We start from the raw sequence: 8,579 nt of genomic DNA, 5'->3' as shown, positions 1-8,579 counted from the left end.
CTGAGGCTGCGAGTTGGTGTGGCGTCCTCTGTACTGTGAATTCTACAGGGTCCATCAAGCCACCTTTCCAGTACGGTTCCATGCCTTGTAGAGGATTTTGGCTTTTTGGTGTTTATCCCGGGTGTCCTATGATGATGCACCCTCTTAGTTTAGACGGGATTACTATTCAAGGCCGGATTATCCCAAAATTTTATTTCGGTTTTCCAGGCGCTTGCCATCGCACAATATTTTTGTACTATGGACGCCAAGTCAGCGAAGCGTGTAATATCACGACGACTTACAGCGTTAAGGATTCCCTCGCCTGTGCAATTACTGCAGAAAATTGAGATTGCGTCTTCCTCGCGGTAATCCTTTATCCTGTTTATAACCAGGAGGAATCTGGCCCAATAATGATGTACTGTTTCCTCGGGCCTCTGCCTGATTTGGGAGAGATCGCTTATGCTCGGGTGGGCGGGTGTCATTGAATCTGAAACCTCACCCAATCCAAGATTCGGAGGCTGAAGAGTTTCCAAACTCTGAAGTTCGGATTCTTGGATGTTGTCCAACAAATCTAGCCCGTTGCCTGATCCTAAGCTCAGGTCTTGAGTTACATCCTCCCCTCCGCGGGTATCCGGCTTGGAGGAATCGGGAATTCGGACGTAGCTAGTCCTTAAAATAGATGAAGGGTCGCCGCACTGTGCCTCTACCACGGCAACATGGTGGGTGACTTGGGGAGAGTTAATTTCTCTTAGATCGGGTTTAAGCCGAACCTGGTCGTAATCTGTAGCGACCCCCAGGGCGGCGATGCGATCCAAGAGCTCGTTTACGGAAGAGAGCTTCATTGGATCTAGCTGCTCGACGAGCTCCGAGCTGACGTGTAGGTTGCTTTTGATGACCCGAGAGGTCACCGTCGGCGCAACAACCGAACAGGTGGTCATAAGGAAACCACCTAGCCGAAGGGTCTGGCCAACAGCCAAGGCTCCCTTAGCAACGGCACCGTCTTTAAAGACGGGAAGAGGCATCCTTCCTGATTGTGACGGCACAGAGGAACTCTCAATGAAAGCACCAATGTCGGTGTCAAAACCGGCAGATCTCGGGTAGGGGGTCCCGAACTGTGCGTCTAGGCCGGATGGTAACAGGAGGCAGGGAACACTTTGTTTTACCCAGGTTCGGGCCCTCTCGATGGAGGTAATACCCTACTCCTGCTTGATTAACATTGATGATATGGGTAGTACAAGAGTAGATCTACCACGAGATCAAGGAGGCTAAACCCTAGGAGCTACCCTGTGGTATGATTATTGTGTATGGAGTTGATTGCCTACGGACTACAACCCTCCGGTTTATATAGACACCAGATAGGGTTAGGGTTACACAGAGTCGGTTACAATGGTAGGAGATCTTGAATATCCGCATCGCCAAGCTTGCCTTCCACGCCAAGTAAAGTCCCATCTGGACACGGGACGAAGTCTTCAATCTTGTATCTTCATAGTCCAGGAGTCCGGCTGAAGGTATAGTTCGGCTACCCGAACACCCCCTAATCCAGGACTCCCTCAGCCGCCCTCTCCCGTCGCGCCATGTGGCAGGCGCCGCCGCCCCCGCGCCACCGGCCCGGCGAGCCCACGGGAGGCCCTCCTGGCCCGGCTCCCGCGAGCCGCCGCCCGCACGCGCCTCCTCCTTCGTCGCCCGAGCCGGCCACCGCTCTCCACCATCAACTCCGGCGCCGGTGAGCTCCGCCGTCGCGCCATCTCCGCCCGCTCGCCTCCGCCGCCAAGTCCGCCGCCTCGCCGCGCCACTCGATCTCCGGCGAGCTCCTCCGATCCGGCGTCCTCTCCTCCCTCCTCCTCAACCCCGAGCTCCGGCCACCTCAACTCCGGTGAATAGTGAACGCCGGCGTCGACCATCCTCGAAGTCCGCGCCCGATCCCGATCTAGATCTCGGGTTGACTTTTGCCCCTAATCCTAGTTTTTATGCATATTTCATCGCATCGTAACTCTGCATTCGTGGCTCCGTTTCAGGCATGTAGCATATCGAAATGTTCGCCTCGACGAGTACTTCATTTCATCTCATTGCATCATGTTCATTTGAGCTCATCTTGATGCCCTAAATGCTGTTGGAAGAGTGCTAGTTTCTGTTAGTTTCATATTATTATCAACAATTGGATATTTGTCATTTTTGCCATGATTGATGTGTGCCTCCTATGAACTTGAGCCCTACATGAGTTTTGAAGTATGCCATGCCATCTTTACATGGGTGTATGCCATGTATTTTTGTGATCTCTGTGGTGACTAGCACAAGCATGCAAAGTAGCCCTCTTAATGTTGCTGATTTTAGGGACTTAGAAATATTCTAAGTCATTGCCCTGTTTATATTTTTATGCCATGTGTTCATGTTGATACAGAGTGATCCATGTCTCTTTTGAGCATGATCATTAAGGATGTTTTGTAGATATTGTGGTGCTCTATCCATCCATGTCTTTGTTTGCATTTATGGAGCACCCTAGATTGAGTCAATTGAGCTCTACTTTTGCTATAAAATGTTCCTGGCAGAATGTTTACATGTTAAGCATTTTTTGCCGAGGTTGTTGTAGTTGATTCGTGCATGTTATGATGTTGTTCTTGCCATGTTTAGCTTGTATGTCATGTCTACTTGCTGGGTGTATGCTTAGGTTATCATGCAATGCCTTGTGGTGAGAGCATCGAGCTCGTAAACATGCCTACTTGATGTCTGTTTTGCCATGTTCCAGTTTTCTACTAAGTCTGAATCTGTTAACAATAATTGCTATGTTCACATGGTAGCCATTGTATTTTCTGATCCCTTTTGGCTTATGGTCAGTAAGGGACTTTTGTTGTATGCTTTGAGTATCTTCATGCCATGCCTTTCTTTGCCATGATATGTGCCTATAGCATGTAGTTATCTTGCTGTAAACATTGCTTCCTGATGTTAAATTCCTGACATATTGATAATTTCACTAAGTCTGTAACCTGTTATCTTTTGCACTTTTGCCATGCTTGTTTGAACCTGCTATTGAGTGAATTAGCCGTAGCTCAGTGTTCATCTTTTGTCAAGCATCTTGAGTGGATCCCTGACATGTATATTGTTGCTATGTTAGAGTGCTGTAGCATGTTGTTCATGATGCATTTAGATGGCCTCTTGCTGTTAATCGCAGATCGGTGCCATATTTGTTTTGCTTGCCATTTGCAAACCGTGCATCCGATTCTGGTGATCTTTATATCGATTTCGACTGAAATCAACTCCTCTTTCCAGTGGCACTCTTAGTTTTCCAAGTTGAGGCCAGGTTCAATCTTTCCTTTCCGAAAGTTGCATATGCATCGCATATCACATCCCGCATATCATGCCATGTTTTGCATCATGTTGTTTGTACATTGCACGTGGTTGATTGTGTCTCTCTTTGCTTGCGTTCTTGCTTGGGTAGAGCCGGGAGACGAGTACGTGATCGAGGAGCCCATTGAGTACATTTACGAGGATCAAGTTAACGTCAACTCGGAGAACTTTGCAGGCAAGATGATTATACCCTCGAAATCACTTCTATATTTGCTTGCTAGATGCTCGCTCTTTTGCTATGCCTATGCTATGATACCTACCACTTGCTTATCATGCCACCCATATTGCCATGTCAAACCTCTAACCCAACTTGTCCTAGCAAACCGTTGTTTGGCTATGTTACCGCTTTACTCAGCCCCTCTTATAGCGTTGCTAGTTGCAGGTGAAGATTGGAGTTTGTTCCTTGTTGGAACATGTTTATTGTTGGGATATCATTATTATATCTTGTCTATCTTAATGCATCTATATACTTGGTAAAGGGTGGAAGGCTCGGCCTTATGCCTGGTGTTTTGTTCCACTCTTGCCGACCTAGTTTCCGTCACCGGTATTATGTTCCTGGATTTTGCGTTCCTTACACGGTTGGGTTATAATGGGAACCCCTTGACAGTTCGCCTTGAATAAAACTCCTCCAGCAAGGCCCAACCTTGGTTTTACCATTCACCACCTAGCCTCTTTTTCCCCTGGGTTCCGCAGACTCAAGGGTCATCTTTATTTAAATCCCCGGGCCAGTGCTCCTCTGAGTGTTGGTCCAAAACAGAGCCACTTGCAGCGCCACCTTGGGGAAACTTGAGGGTTGGTTTTAGTTGTACATAGTGTTCATCTGGTGTGCCCTGAGAATGAGATATGTGCAGCTCCTATTGGGATTTGTCGGCACAGCAGGTGGTCTTGCTGGACTTGTTTTACCATTGTCGAGATGTCTTGTAACCGGGATTCCGAGTCTGATCGGGTTGTCTTGGGAGAACGAATATCCTTCGTTGACCATGAGAGCTTGTGATGGGCTAAGTTGGGACTCCCCTGCAGGGATTTGAACTTTCAAAAGCCGTGCCCGCTTTTATGGGCAGATGGGAATTTGTTAATGTCCGGTTGTAGATAACCTTAAGCTTAACTTAAATAAAATGAATCAACAGAGTGTGTGTGGCCGTGATGGTCTCTTTTCGGCGGAGTCCGGGAAGAGAACACGGTCTCGTGTTATGCTTGAACGTAGGTTGTTCTAGGATCACTTCTTGATCATAGTTGATCGACCGTGCCTTTGCCTTCTCTTCTCGCTCTCTTTTGCGTATGTTAGCCACCATATATGCTAGCCGCTTGCTGCAGCTCCACCTCTTTTTTTACCCTTCCTATAAGCTTAAATGGTCTTGATCGCGAGGGTGTGAGATTGCTGAGTCCCCGTGACTCATAGTTTACTTCCAAAACCAGATGCAGGGACCGATGATACCACTCCAGGAGATTCGACTGAGCTCAAGTGGGAGTTCGATGAGGACTCAGGATGATACTATGTTTTTTTCCAGACGATCAGTAGTGGTGCCCAGTTGGGGCGATTGGGGACTTTGTCGCTTTTGGGGTTGTTCTTTATTTTAGTTCCATAGTCAGACCTTGAGTGTATCTGGATGAATGTAATGTTATTTATGCTATTGTGTGACGTGGCGAGTGTAAGCCAACTATGTATCTCTTTTCCTTATTAATTACATGGGTTGTTGTGAAGATTACCTCACTTGCGACATTGCTTACAATGCGGTTATGCCTCTAAGTCATGCTTCGACACGTGGGAGATATAGCCGCATCATGGGTGTTACAAGTTGGTAATCAGAGCCTTCCTCAACCTTAGGAGTCCCCTGCTTGATCGAATCGTTGGCGTTGTTGAGTCTAGAAAAATGTTTTGAGTCATTTAGGATTATATATATCAGAGAGTAGGATTCTTTTTACTCCTCAGTCCCTTCGTCGCTCTGGTGAGGCATCCTGACGTAGAGTTTTGACTCTTCTCTTCTCAAATTTCACTAAATTTTTTTTAGGATCACGCGGGTATCTTGGAATCGTTCCGATGGTTTTGTGACAAGAAAAATGTTCTTGGTGCCTCCTGACATTTAAGGGTTGTGGCAGTGTCCCGGGGAGTTGAGCTCCGAGGTGTTGTCGTCACAAATTTATCGTTGCAATTTTGGAATACCTGAGTTTCGCTGACATCGAAAATCTCTTTTATGCAGTTGTTGGTGAGATAACCTCGACACCACCCAGTACTGGGGCCGGAGTTCGGGAGTATCGCCATAACTCGTATAACGGATGCTTTTCGAAGGTTGAGGTAAATGATTTCCGAAGATTTCTTGGTTATGTGTTGAAGGATGGATACATCTGGATGTAGGATTTGCTAGCTTTGGGTGAGATATTATGCTTCCCCTGTATCCCCAACACCTGATTGCATAACCGGAAAGGTTCGGGAGTTTCATAGGTGGGAATTCTTGTAGCTCTAGAATTTCTTCCGCGGATATTTGGTTTGTGATTGGGTAATCCTCACCAAGTATTTGTTCTTGTTCGTACCTTGTTGTTTTATTCTTCTACCTCTATCTAAGTGGTTTCTCAATTTATGGAAGTGTGACCATTTCAATTGGAATGCATTCGTCCATTTTGTTCGGATGTTAAGACTATATGTTGCATTTCGATCTATTTGATTCAGCTTGAATATATGTCTGTCAAGATGGTAACGGATGTCACCCTCTTCAGGATGGCTCCTCCAACGCGATCGAATCCTGATCCGCCACCACCACCTCCACCTTCGGAGGCATGGCAAGCTGTGATGGCCGCTACCAATGCCAACACTCAGCTGATCATGCAACTCTTGCAAGAGCGCAACCAAGGGAATCAAGGCCATGGCAACAATCAGAATCAGTTTGCTAAACTCAACCAGTTCCTCGCAAATCAGCCAAATACCTTTAGCAACTGTGTCTAGGCAACAGACGTTGATGATTGGCTCGTGGATATCTGCAAGCATTTCGAGTGCAGCAACGTCAGGCCTGAGGACTTTGTCAAGTTTGCCTCGTTCCAACTCAAAGACCAAGCTGCAGAGTGGTATCAGCAGTACAAAGATTCTAGAGGAGGTCGTGTGATTACCTGGGATGAATTCCGTCAAGACTTCAGAGCTCACCACATTCCTCAGAGTGTTGTTGAAAGCAAGCGTGAGGAATATTCCGCAACCTGAAGCAAGGCAGTTTGTCTGTTTATCAGTATAACATCATGTTCCAGAAGCTCGCCCATTTCGCTAAGCAAGACGTCCCTGACGAGAAGAGCATGATTTATCAGTTCAGAGGTGGCCTCAGAGAGGATCTTCAACTAGCTCTTGTGCTTTTTGAGCCGCAGAAGTACGATGAGTTTTACAACATGGCACTGAAACAAGAGACTGCTGAACTCAAGTGCGATGCTTCCAAGAAGCGAATCAGAGATGCAACTCCTTCCTCAACTCAAGTGGCAACTAAGCATCAAAAGTATTGGTTGCCTCCTCCTCCTCCGTTCCGTCAGCCTTATCAGCAGAAGAGCAAAGGTGGCAATGGATCTTCCCACCCACCCAACCCAGGCTTTCAGAACAAGACTTCGTCTCATGCTCCAAGATCAAGTGCTCCTTATCACCGTCCGCTCTCGGAGGTCGCGTGCAACAAGTGTCAGCAGAAGGGTCACTATGCCAACAAATGCTTCAATTAGAGGCGTCTTCCTCCTCCTCCAGTGAGGTCTGCCAGCACCGCAGTGGTCAAGCATAATCCCAAGCACGCCAAGGTCAACATGATGAACGCAGCTCAGGCAGAGGGCTCATTAGATGTCATCATGGGTAACCTTCCTGTTAACGATGTTCCTGCAAAAGTTCTTTTTGACATTGGTGCATCGCTTTCTTTTATTTCAAGACCATTTGTTGCCAAGCATGATTTTGTGACCGAAAAGATTCCTTTCCCGTTGAAGATTGTGTCCCCGGGCAAGCAAATGACTTCTAACAATTGCGTCCCGGATGTTACTATCACGTTGGGCGACTATAAGTTTCTTTCTTCTCCAGTGGTCCTTGGTAACTCGGATATTGATCTTATTCTTGGAATGGATTGGCTTTCTAAGCACAAGGCTCACCTCGATTGTGCTGCCAGGCAGATTCAATTGACACATTCGTCTGAGGATGTAATCGTCTTTGCCGCTCGGGATGATACCATCCGACTGTTTTCTCTCAATGAGAAGGGCGAGCTGGATGCCATCTCTCAGATTCCATTCGTTTGTGAATATCAAGACATCTTTCCAGAAGAGCTTTCAGGAATGCCTCCACATCGGGCAGTTGAATTCGTCATCGATCTTGAGCCTGGAACGGAACCTGTTTGCAAACATCCTTACAAGCTTGGACCTGAAGAGTTGAAGGAGCTGAAGAAGCAACTCGATATTCAAGAGCGTATGGGTCTCATCCGACCAAGTTCTTCTCCATGGGGTTGTGGAGTTCTTTTTGTCAAGAAGAAGGATGGAACGGACCGACTGTGTGTCGACTACCGTCCATTGAATAAGAAGACCATAAAGAACAAGTACCCACTTCCCAACATCAATGAGCTTTTCGAACAACTCAAAGGTGCTCAAGTATTCTCCAAGCTTGATCTCCGTATGGGATATCATCAGATTCGCATTCGTGAAGAAGATATCCCCAAGACAGCATTCAGAACAAGCTATGGTTCATATGAATACACTGTCATGTCTTTCGGTCTCGTCAACGCCCCTCCAACATTCTCTTGTATGATGAACTTCATCTTCAACGCCTACACAAATGACTTCGTCTTGGTCTACCTCGATGACATTTTGGTCTTTTCCAAGAACAAGGAGGATCATGCCAAGCATTTGAGATTGGTTCTGGACAAACTCAGAGAACATCAGTTCTACGCGAAGTTTTCAAAGTGTGAGTTTTGGCTCGATGAGGTTCTCTACCTTGGGCATATCATCTCCGCCAAGGGATAGTTGTTAATCCTGAGAAGGTGTCTGCAATTGTGAATTGGGAACCACCTTAGAACGTGAAGCAACTCCGCAGCTTCCTTGGGATCGCAAGCTATTGTCGAAGGTTCGTTGAGAACTTCTCTAAGATTGCGGAGCCTCTTTCCAACCTTCTCCAGAAGCACATGAAGTACTTCTGGTCACCTGAATGTGACATCGCTTTCAACACCCTGAAAGAGAAGTTAGTCACTGCTCCAGTTCTGACTCCTCCTGATGAATCCAAACCGTTTGAGGTCTTCTGTGATGCTTCCCTTCAAGGTCTTGGTGCA

The sequence above is a fragment of the Triticum dicoccoides genome, chromosome 7A (genome assembly GCF_002162155.2).
Source record: "Triticum dicoccoides isolate Atlit2015 ecotype Zavitan chromosome 7A, WEW_v2.0, whole genome shotgun sequence".
NCBI classification, from domain to species: domain Eukaryota; kingdom Viridiplantae; phylum Streptophyta; class Magnoliopsida; order Poales; family Poaceae; genus Triticum; species Triticum dicoccoides.
The sequence above is the reverse complement of the archived record's forward strand: the minus strand, read 5'-3'. Positions refer to the sequence as shown.